The following is a 12267-nucleotide window of genomic DNA, read 5'->3' as shown; positions in this document are numbered from 1 at the left end:
TTTAGTTTTTTTTTTTCCAAGGGATTTTATGTGCTTAACAAACACTAATTAATTTATCCCCTCAACACCAGTGAAAACTAAGTAATTGTTACTACATCTACCATTCAGACACCTAAATGTGGTCAAATGATTTGTCAAACATTGTGCAACCAGCAAATACCAACCTTGTAAAGGCTGGTTGTAAAGCACAGGTTACTTTCTCTAACTACGATAACTGTGTTATGTCCTGGACAGTACAACTTCCACCGTTTAATTTCCGAGTGTGTCATAACTAAGTCTTTACAAATTAAGGGAGGCCCCGCTCACCAGGCTGCCATAAGCCCAGGCTTGCATCGCTTCATGTCCCGTGGGCTCAGTTCCGTGCCACCACCGGCACAGCTCTCCCGGCATCCTAGTCTCGTGTCAGGCCAAACAAGAGTTTTCGCTGAGTTTGGCATTTTCTTTCTCCCCTGGTGCTTGCCTGGGGAGTAATCTCTCCCGCTTGTTTGCAGCATCCTATTAAATTGGCCCACAGAGAGACCCGTGAAAACGGATTGAAAGTGCTAAGGCATGCCTTTCACAGTGTGCTCTGTGCAGCAGCATGCTTGCTGGGTTGAGGAGCTTGGTCCTCATACAGCTCCTGTGAGGAGTGTTCTGGGTACTCCTGGAGAATGAAGGCAGTGCAGCAGTATTTCGCAGTTCTAGTTTCTTAACGGGATGGCTCCTACTGAAGCCATGACACCATTGGGCAAGTCTGTTGACTGCTCAACAGTAGCTGAGGAAAACTCACAAAAAGGAAATGTAGGCTTTGACTTCAGAACCTACTATATCATAATGCTGTATTTGTGGGTAACAGCCTGCCGAGCTACCACAATCCGTCACCCACTGCTATCCCATTCCCCAGGGACCTATGGAAAAGTCACAGCTAGAGACCTGAAGCAGATGCCCCTAGGAAAACAACAAACTGAAATGACTCTAAACTCCTAGAAGAGAGACTGATACAGACAGACAAAGAGAGAGAGAGAGAAAAAAAGACAGAGAGAGAGAGAGAGAGAGAGAGAACTGTTCTTCCTCCTTTGTAAAATATACTTAAATTACTGAGTACTAAACATGGCATTTCATAACTTTTGTCCCTGCGGGGTCACTCATACTTCAGGCAGAATACCAGAGTCCAGTGGTGATTCTTTGCATTCTGTCTACAGGAGAAAGGCTCTCCTAGGACTGAGGCCATGAAGTCAATGCCTTGCTACTGTAGGCAACCATGACATACAATCACCTTTATATACCTGCTTCACGTTATGGCTTGAATAACCATGGGCTACATGGGCTAGTTCATCACTGCTAGACTGTTATGACTTCTGTGCCTGCTTGAATCACCTCCTGCTTGCATATAATGTCAAGTAAAATTGCTAATATAAGACTGAATATAATGCATTATTTCATTCCTACTCACATCCAGCTTTATACATTTTCCCTTGTTTACAACCAACTATATTTTCTGTATATTCTCCTGCATGCTTCTTTACTAACCAAGATCTATTTTTATACCTGCAGTACACAATAAATCAGAGAATTTTCTTCTTATACCGTGGAGTGGAAATTGCAAGCTTCTGAAATTCATTAAAATACATACTTTTTTTTTTTTTTTTTTTTTTTTTTCCCTGTTACCTGCAAATAACAAACATTTATGTTAGGGAATCTGGCCAGTGTTCCAAGATTTAACACCATTTAGATGCATATTGCAGATATATTGTTAGGTTGCTTACACACTCTGGGTGAAATCCAGATCTCTCTGAACTCCAGGAGGAATTTTGCCTCTATCTTTGTAAGCAGACCAAATAAAAAACTCCAACTGTAAAAAGGTCTAGGCCCATACACATGACTGAGAAGTTATTGGCAGGCAAGCCTGAATACTTTCAAACAATTGTTACGCATATGCAGTGCAAACAATAGCATATTGTGTATGTGGAAACTTTGTGCAAATCTGAGACCTTTACTGATTCTGCATCTTTTGATGTTAAACTGCCACTTCTTTTAAATGCATGCTACCAAATTACAGCCACCTCTTATAAATCAGTAACAAAAGCGAAGAGAAGCTAGAGAATATCAGCGTAATACAAGTGCAACTATAGCTGTCAAATGTAACCTGACTTGCTTTTTAAATAAGAAACACAGATAAATACAGTAGATGAGGAAAAGGGGAAAGGACAGTAGAAGTATCTTGGGAAACAATGCAACAAAGCATCTGTTGTTTTTTGTTTTTTGTTTTTTTTTTTTTCATTTCTCTGAAGGGTTGACATGCAGGGTACTATTCTTTCCCAACCTTTTTTCTTTTCAAATGCTTCCAAATAGTTTTAATATATTCCATCTATGCTTAGAGAAAATAATGAGCCAACGAGTAGATGATACTTTGAAGGGATTAACTGACTGCTGTGGAACAAACTAGATCAACTGCAAACTAAACCAAAAACTTACTGAACTTATTATTTATAGGCCCTTTCCGACAGAAAAGCAATATAGTCAAAATTAAGTATTCTTTCTTTGAAAATTGTAGTTATTTTGATAAACAGCGCTGTCAAAGCAACAAACGTGAACGCCACAAACTCTAGATCATTCACTTTCATGTACGGTTTACAAGGTTTCTTGTGAGAATACTTCATAGTTAAAGTATGTCTTCCCTTGGGGATCACACAAGCATTTAATTTTTGTTTTGGCATTGAGCCCATTGTGTTTATGAGGTTCTTTGGAGAAGTGGAATTGATGACCACAAAGGAAAAATTGAGAGTTACGTATTTCAAACCACGATTATAACCTTTCAAGATTTTCAGGAGAAAAAAAAAATAATAATAATAAAAAAACCACTCTTTCTTCCATATATGTATGTATAAGAAAGGAACTTTATTACTAAAAGGCTTTGTAGTTTCATATTTAGCCTACCACTACAAACAGTCATATCAGGCTATATACCACAGGGTTATTTATTGTACCATAATGATATCCTTTGCTGTTTTGCTCAGGTTGTTTTGTACATCAAACAACCATGTAGTACATTATATACAACCCACAATATTTTTGTTGGCAAGCATAAATATGCAGGTAAAACTTTAAGTCAATTGAATATTACTTGATTTCTCAAATAACCTTTCCAATTATCAATGACAATTTATAATAGATTTTATTAATCATGACTTCTTTTCCATCTCATATTTAAATTTACATACAGGTACAAGAATCCCTCAAGTCCTAATGTGTATGCGGCACAGCACGATCTTACAGGTACAAGCCATGCACAAGAAACCCAGCTGTGGCAGGTCTGCACGATACTGGCAGGACTGTGTTTTTGCAGCTTGTCTCATAAGTGACTTGCAATCCTCTTCTTATGATTTGTATGGATTCTGGCCTCAATCAGTGATGCTTTCTAATGATTATACATTCATTTTCCTTTACTGTAACCCATGGAAGTTAGGTGTGGTAGGCCTAATCCCATTGAATTTGGTCCGGTAAAACTCTAGGCATCCTTAACTGCTCTGAAGGTTAATGAGAAATGAGTATGCTCAACATATGGCAGTCTCACTCAGTGCTTTCCAGGAGCAGGAAGTTTAACTGTGCACTGCTGTACAGCAGTTGCAATGCTACTTATGCACTGCGTTTTAATAAACAACATCTATTCTGCTGTTTATTAGGCCATGTAGCCAAATGCAGAGTTTAACCTCAAGGATTTGTTAAATGGGAAGATACAGTAATAAATTGCATACTGATTTTCTTCTGATACAATTCTGTTAGAAGTCATATTCTAATGCATGTAAAAAGAATGGCACACTGGTCAAGCATGGCTAACGAAAGAAACCCCTATATGATTGTTGACTGCAGAAGTCCAGTATTGCATTCTGGATCTATTTGTCAGTTATTTTCCTTTTCCTTTTTTCTTTTTGCTCTGAAGTGAGGTTTAACAGTTATACAAAACTAATTGTCATTCCTATTTCTTTGCTCAGAGAAGATGCAGCAATGTTTGCACAGCAGATAACATCAATTGTCACTCAAAATGAAAACCTTTTTACTGTGGTAAGTGATAGCAAGTTTGTTGATTTCATCATCAGCCTTTAAAGCAACATGATTTTCCTCTCCGTTTCTTCCATATGCCTGTCAACAAAGGATTTCAGAAATATTGAACAATTACAGTTTGTTTTCTTTTGTTTATACAAAAATGATGAATGCTCTAAGACAAAGAATGCACAGTGGATTTTATAAGATACTGATAATCCCTTCTCATTAAGAAATCTGCTTGTTAATACCTTTCATGATCATTTTTCTACCCTTTTATGATTTATTAGTTAGTACTCAGTTCTTGACTTTGGCATTTCCCCTTTACAATTATAAGATAGTCTTACATTTCAGAACTGTTCTTTAGTCATCTGTTAGCTGGATTCCAGTATCTTCTCTGATTTCTTCTCTTTGAAATGGAAGTTTGATATAATTAGTTCTGAGAACACCTTTCCAATGTCAAATACAAGATGTATGTCTTTGAGGTGCATATGGCAAAGGTCCAAAATGAAGGACAGTAAAAGCAAATGATTGCCAAAAAGATGTGAAATTAATTTCTTAACTCTACAAGTCTTCTGTAACTTCAATTTCAAAAAGTAATATTTTCATGAACAATTTACATTAAGCAGTGCAAAGTCTGTGCAAAAGCTAAGTTGAGATGGAACATTTAAAAAAAAATCATAATGAAACAAAGGATTATGAATGCCAAAAGAAGTACTCTCTCCCTTTCTGAGTCAACTGTGTGGCCTCATATATTCTGACATTATGATCTAGGAAAATAAAATTCTCATAGTTAATTTCTCCACTACTGGTGCAATGTTTTGCGAAGCTGTGGAATGACTGATGATAAGGAGAATAATATTCACTTAGAACTGGCACAAAGCAGACAATGTCATTCAAACTTTTGCAGTGTTTTCATAAATTCATTCTGTACTACATCTGCAGTAGTTTCACTGATGATGAGACTACAATCGAAGTCTTGCGAAGCAGCCTTAAAAAATTTAAACCATATTCTTTTTCTGCATCTGGCCACTATCAGACTGGCATTTGTCAAGCTGATGACTGTTTTGTTGGCATAGACCATGCGGGGCAGCTAATCCTGCTATGTTCTTGTTTGTCTGAGTCTAACCTGTTGGAATTCAAGAGTCAGCCAAACTCAGTACGCTGTAGGCAAAGGAAAAAGCTGCCTAAGAAATATACAATAGAAATGTTATGCTAGTGGGCATAACTGATTCAAGAATAAAGAAAATGCTCTCCTCATCCCATCTCTCCTGCCCCTCTCCACTAAGTTGTGGCTTAGTTGTCTTTTAAATGTCTCTGATAACTCCCCCTCTTGCTATTACATGTAGGAAACGGCACAAACACTGGACTGCAAATGCCAGGTACCTGGTCCTGAATGTGTCATCTTATTTATTTGCCCTATTTAAAAAGTACTCAGGGTTCACTCTTCAAACTCTACTCTGTAAGCTGTGTTGAAATGCATTTTTTAAATGAAAGGGTGGATTTTATCTTAGTTACCTAAGAATTGGCCTTTCATGAAGAACTCTCTTGTAATACACAGAAAATAGCTGAAGACTGCAGTTGTCATTCACATTGCCTGAAGTAAATGTGTGGCTGAACACAGGCTTTATACAGCCTGAAGTGGCTGTGTACATGTGGTTTTGCCACTGAAGCCTCTGAGATTTTTCTCACCTGGCTAAGACCCAGTTGCATAGCTGCACACAGACTTCTCCAGAAGTTGCTTGCTATATATATTATTTGCTTGTTTATATATTATCATAATAATATATACCAGTTCTGTTTCTATTTGTTCTCTTAACCAGATAAGGTTTTCTCCACTACACAAAGAACCTTGTTCCATTGCTGCAGTACAAGTGGAACTGTTTTATCTACAAAGCAAACAAGCACCGGTGAGAAGCTACAGCTAGTATCTACTTAGGTAACCTTCCTGCCAGGCTGACAGCCCTCTTGAAGACCACCACCTGCATTGACCATGAGCCATCTGTGACACATAACAACACAGAGTCGGGTCTCCTACCTCTGTTAAGAAAGCAGCTCTCCTGCACATGGCCACACACAAAGCTTGCATTAGCAAAGCAGCTCTTCCATTTCCTAAATGGAAGGACTAACTCATGCCATTTAGCCAGCTGTGCACACAAATTTCTGAGAGCTGTCTTTAAACTATAAAATCCTAGCTATGGCATGCACTACATAACAGGGCAAACGTCTCCAGAGCTGAGAGCAGAGTTGTAGCATAATCTGTAATAACCTACTTTGCAGCATTTTTTTTATTTTTATTTTTTTTCCTGTTGATTCATTTTCACTAATGTGAGTAATGTTAGTTGACAGGTGGTGCTATGTGAGGAGGGAATGGTGTCAAAACCTAAGACTTTGCTATGTAATGGAAGATACGCACAAGCAAGAACCAGGTTTTGCTACAGATAGGAACTTTTTGATTTGATGGTTTGTGATTCATATGTGAAAGGAGCAACAAGAATAATCATTGCAGTTTCGCAAACTTAAATTGGATCCTGAATGTTGATTAAATTCTAAAACCTGTTAAAGGGTATCTTGGGATATATATTTTTTACTCTTGTAACGTGTGTTATTAATAATCAAAATTAATAATCATGTTTACTGCATAGGGCTCAAAGGCAGTCAGGTACAGGGTTTCCAAACGATGACAGTAGTCCACCCCTGCTGTGAACTTCTAATACTTGTTTTTCTTCACTTATCTGAACATAGACGGAAAAAGAGACAGCTAGCCGTCCCTCCCATGCAACAAGCAACAAACAAAAGACAGCATGCCCTTAAGCAAGGTACCACTGATCAATTTATTACTGCAAGAAGAACCACATATACTGAAAACACCTATTTCTTGTCATATATTATTTTGAATTCAATATTTCAGTTTTACCTGCAGGTGTTTGTCTCGTTTTTCTGGTTGTCTTTGTTGTTGTTGTTTGGTTTGATTTGTTCTTAAACCTCCTTTTGTCTGTTTTGAAAAGTCTGCTTAAAAGCAGGGTTCCTAAGGAAACACTGGTGTTCTAGGCTACAACAGCTGCAGTTACTCAGTGTACAGAAAGTGTCCTGAAAAGCTAACTTCCATCATGTGGATTCTGGAAAAATGAAGCCTTGGCATGGGTAAACACATATGATACAGCAAGTATCACAAAATACCACATAAAAATATCACAAGGTCAAAAAGGGTTATTATTTACCTTAGCTGGTTTCAGTCCTGCCATGTCATCACAGGAGATGCACAGATGCTGAAATGAGAGCCTGCTCTTGTAACACAACCTGCATAATGAGTATAGTGTTCAATATACAGATTTTTGCAGGAGTGGACAGGAATCTCGGGGATAACTATATTCATACCGTCTGCTGAGTCCGTTTGCTTTTCTTGTCTCATACTTTAGCTTTACATAATCTACATAGTCTTTCTTGCACATTGGTTTAAGTACTTGATTCTACGGCGGTAATACCACAATTGAAGTTTTTGTAAGGTACTGGCTATGTAATAATTTGTGATTGTGCAATAACTCCCAAAAGTCTTTTTAAAAGATCTCTTGGTTATTATCTTTAATTTGGAGAGTGTGGAAGAGCTTGAGTGAATGGCAAAAAGGGAAGCTATGCATTTTTTTCTAGACCCATGGATTATCTTGCTTTGGCATTATCCCTGGGATATTTCAGTTATTGTTATTGACTTGAGACTAATGATGAATCACTGTAATGGGCTGTAATTTTTTGCAAAGCCCAAAAATGTACAGAAGATCTCAACTGATAAGAAACAAATGCCATCATGTGGACTTTTAGAATGACAGTGTTCAAAATATTTTAACTTCATATAGACATGAATTTAGAGTTCTTAAAAGTATGTCAGCAACCAAGTTCCTCGCAATTAGATATGCAGCAAACATGAAAAAAGGATTTGTACAGACAAACACAAACTTGAATGGTAACACATTGTAACTAAGTTATTAGCTATGTATATGGAGGGAACATTAGATTTGAACTTCAAAGTAGATTTTTCTATCATCTCTATTTTTCTAGCGTCCCTGCTTCCATTCATATTTTTGAAAATGTCTTCCCTCAAAATTCTTCTTATTCTGTAATTAAAAAAAAAAAAAAAAAAGAAACATAAAATGCCAATATGACACCAGGAAACATTCTGCTTTCTTCCCAAAGTTTCCCTCGGTATATTGAACTTTTAAAGTGTTCAGATTAACATTCAAATTGATGTATGCTGAATAGGTCCTTCCTAATTTGTGAGCTGTAGCTCACAAAAAAAGACTGTTTGGGCAGACATGCAGATTTTAACTGACAACTCAGAATGGAAGGAAGGCTGGTAACTGTGGATAGTTTTCTTTAAAAGTAGTAATAAATTTTTAAGAACCGTCTGTTAAAAGAAATACATATGGTTTCTGGATGAAATAACAAGCTTGAAAATGCCTCTGGACAATATCCCCCCCAAAGTTGCCTATAATTTATTGTTGTATTTTGTGTTAGGTGGTTGGTTTTTGTTTCTTTGTTTTTAATAGACAAAGATCTTCATGTTACCCCTCTGGAAAACATCATGTTACCCCATCTGAAAACATTAAGTCATAAACCGTCACTACATCACAGTAAAGCAGCATGTATGTTATCTCTGGTTGATAGAATGGAAAAAGCGTATTAATGAAGTGAGTGTGTTGCTAGACAATTTAAGAAAATCAGGAATCTTCATTTAATCACAGAAAAAATTGACATTTAATCACACACACAAGTAAATACTGAGTCAGGTTTATCTGCAGTCATTTCATTCTGTTCTCTTCCACTAGATTATTTATTCCTCTCAAAAAATGGATAAATAAATAAATAAATAATAATAATAATAAACTGTACACAATACACACACTGTCTGTTATAGGTAAATAAATCTGAGAAGGAACAAATACTTTTAAGTCAGAGAGATCACATAACCAAAAGCCTCATATCTGACTTAAGTATATTTGTCCACAGCAATCATATGATTAATACAGTTCTCTGCAAAGAATTAGTGATTCTCTTTAACAGTATCATTTATGCCTTTGAAACCTAGTCCTCTCATATGGAAATTAGTCTGAGATTTTGTTCTATATTACTTTTTGACAGCTTACAGTATCAGGAATTACAGTAAAAGATGAGAGAATTTATAACGATTAACCATTCTCTTCAGTTATTAATTTGCAAAACTTGAAGCTGAGATTGCTTCAGGGAATGATTTATGGGATCAGAAGGCAATTAAAAATATAAGGAAGCCTGATGTTTTCAGGTCCTGAAAAACACATATCACAGATAAACAATAACAACAAAAAATATATAGTTTTGTTTAGTCCTTTTAATACAAAACATCAAGATGATCATTAAATACAGACAAACCATAGAGCTATATATTTTGTGTTCTGCAAACTTTTATCAAATTATACTGAAACAGAAATACACAATTTAAAATTACATCTGTACAAAATATAGACAAAAATTTGAAATGCAACTACACTCTTCGTTGATTTGTAGTATGCATCCATTTCTTCAAAAAGTTTTTTTCCTGTTTGTCTATTTTTTTTTAACATAAGCAAACAATGGAGGATTTACTTGTTTACCTTAAAGTCCATGGAATTAAATTCAGAGGAAGTAGGACTGGGCTCTATTACTTTTACTTCTGAAGCTCTACTTAAATTTATAAAAAATAAATCTATGGGGGAAATGTAGATATATCTACACTATTTTCTGTTTCACAGGTGCTGAAGTATCTCTGAATGGCTCTTGTGCAATAAGCAAAACAAATTACTTTAACATTACTACTTACATGAGTAATGAAGACCAGCTTCGCCTCCGGAGTCATTTGTATCTGTTTAAAACAGAAAGTATTGCTGAATAATGATAGAAATACTATGTTGTGTTTTTTTTTTTTTCTTTCCTTTTCCTTTTTTTTTTTTTTTTTTTTCTTTTTTCAAGGAAATCAGTAGAGAAAGAAAATCTACAGATTTATCACTTCTCCCTGATACAATGCCTTAAGCTGTGCTTGGTTTAATTATTTTGAGGTACGTGATCAATCAGCGTAGTGGCTGCTGCACTGTATATCCAATACACTGAAAGCCTAAGCAACTATCAAGAAAGTACATGCTGTAAAGTGTATGTTAAATACTGATTAACACTGTAAAGCTAGAGATCTGGAAGCAACTACAGAAGCTTGTCAGAGGCAGCTGCAGATTCTGTGTGTATGCACTATTTTTTCTAAATACTGCATTCAAAATAGTTTGATGTCAAATCACTTGTCAACAGTCTTTACGTTTCTATGAAATGAAGGCTAAGGCGGAGGCTATTGGCATACATAGGCAGTTCATAACTATGGAGATATCAGTAATCGTTTGATCATGTAATCGCAAAAATGAAGAGTGGACTAGAAGTTGGCATGCTTTTGAGCGCTGGGTGTTTGATGTGTCCCTATGAATCGGTTACGATGTAACAAAAAGGTCACTTTCTGTTCATTAAAGTATTATCTTTCTGTATGCAGAATTAATTTATTTCTTATTCTGGTCCAAAGGATTTATGTGTTTGTATTGTCCCTAAACTAACAAGATACAGCCACCTACAGCTTGCTTGCTAAGTAAAGCAGGAAAAAAGAGATATCTTCCTGCTAAAGTCTTTTTTTTTTTTTTTTTTTTTTTTTTTGAGTTATTGATAGGTTTTCACACCTTTGTAGGTGTTAAACAAAAACCCAAGTAGTACAGTCCTGGAGGGTATTTTGTATACTGGAATAAGCTCCGGTTCTGCTATTAAAAGGAGCTTTAAGTCAAACAAACCAATCCCTCACTCCTTCACTGTGACATTTCTCACAAGCCACAGACAAAGAGAAGAAAATCATTAACCTTTAACGAATGTAGCTGAGAATATATTTTTCTGAAAAAAGTTTGTGTTATTTTATTACTTTTTTTCCTGCTATGGAAGTGATTTCTGCGTGTCTGCCTGTACCAGAGAAATAAGGCCAAGGAAATACTGTGTTTGCCCGTCGCTGTTTGGAGAGCTCAGTTCACAGACATGAAGAAATAGAAGGGCTGGTTTGGGTTTTAATGGAAAAGTGAGCAAGAGGTTGGTGGGTTTCTGTCTGCTGAACCCAGGTCACTCGGCTGGTACATGTACTTGTGGATATACTTTATATATATATGTAGGTTTATACGAGGACTTGTGTTGAAAACGAGGATGGAGGAAACCAGAGGGAGGCAAAACCTACACAAATCGTTAGGCCTTTGGTAACAGAGATGTGAAAACTGCTGGTACCCTCGGCCGAAGGAATACAGGTAAATAAATAAATGTGCAACAAGGGACCCCAGTATTTCCTCCAAACTTTACCGTGTGCTCTTTCGCCCCGGTTACTTCTTGGGGGGGGGGGGGAGGGGGCGAAGAGCACAAATCCCTCCGCGGGAAGAAAAAAAAAAAAAAAAAAGTTAAAAACAGATGAAGGAAAACCAAAAAAAAAAAAAAAGAGGCGGGAGGGAGGGGAGGGGAGGGCAGGGAAGGGGAGAGGAGGGCGCGCAGCCCGCCCCCCGCCCCGCCGTGAGGCGCCGCCGCCCACCGCTGGGGGGCGTCAGGGCGCTTCCGAACGGCGCCGCGCTACGCCGCCGTCACCGCGGCAACGCCGGAGGCCACGCCCCCCCGCCAGGAGACCACGCCCCCTCCGCGCAGCGAGGCCCCGCCCCCTGGCGAGGCCCCGCCCCCGGGAGCCGCTCACCTGCGGAGCCCCCGCGGGCGCGGAAAAGGGGGGGAGGGAAGGAGGCGGGGGGGGGAGGGGGGGGCGCGGAGTTTGGGGACGGGGTCTGGGGGTATTGGGGGTGCTGGGGGCAGGCGGCGCCGAAATGGTTACCCGGGATTGCGCAGGAGCCGCCCCGGCGTGCCCGTAATTCAATTAGTCAGGTTTCGGGAGGGTGGGGCCGGGCGGCTTGGGTTTCTTTTATTTATTTATTTATTTTATTTTATTTTTTAATTTTTTTTTTTTTTTTGGCACGGAGGAGGGAGGAGAAGCCTGCGACGCCTCCTCCCCCCCCCCCCCCCCCCCTCCTCCTCCTCCTCCTCCTCCTCCTCCTCCTGCTCCTCCTCCTTCTCCTCTCTCTCTCGTGCGGCAAGCCAATCGGGTCGAGGTGTAAAAAAAAAAAAAAAAAAAAAAAAAAGCGGAAAAAAAAAAAAAAAGATCGGTCCGTAAGCAAACAGCAGGCTGCTCGGTGAGTGGCT

The sequence above is a fragment of the Aythya marila genome (genome assembly GCF_965140915.1).
Source record: "Aythya marila genome assembly, chromosome: Z".
Taxonomy (NCBI): Eukaryota; Metazoa; Chordata; class Aves; order Anseriformes; family Anatidae; genus Aythya; species Aythya marila.
This window is presented reverse-complemented; position numbering follows the sequence as displayed.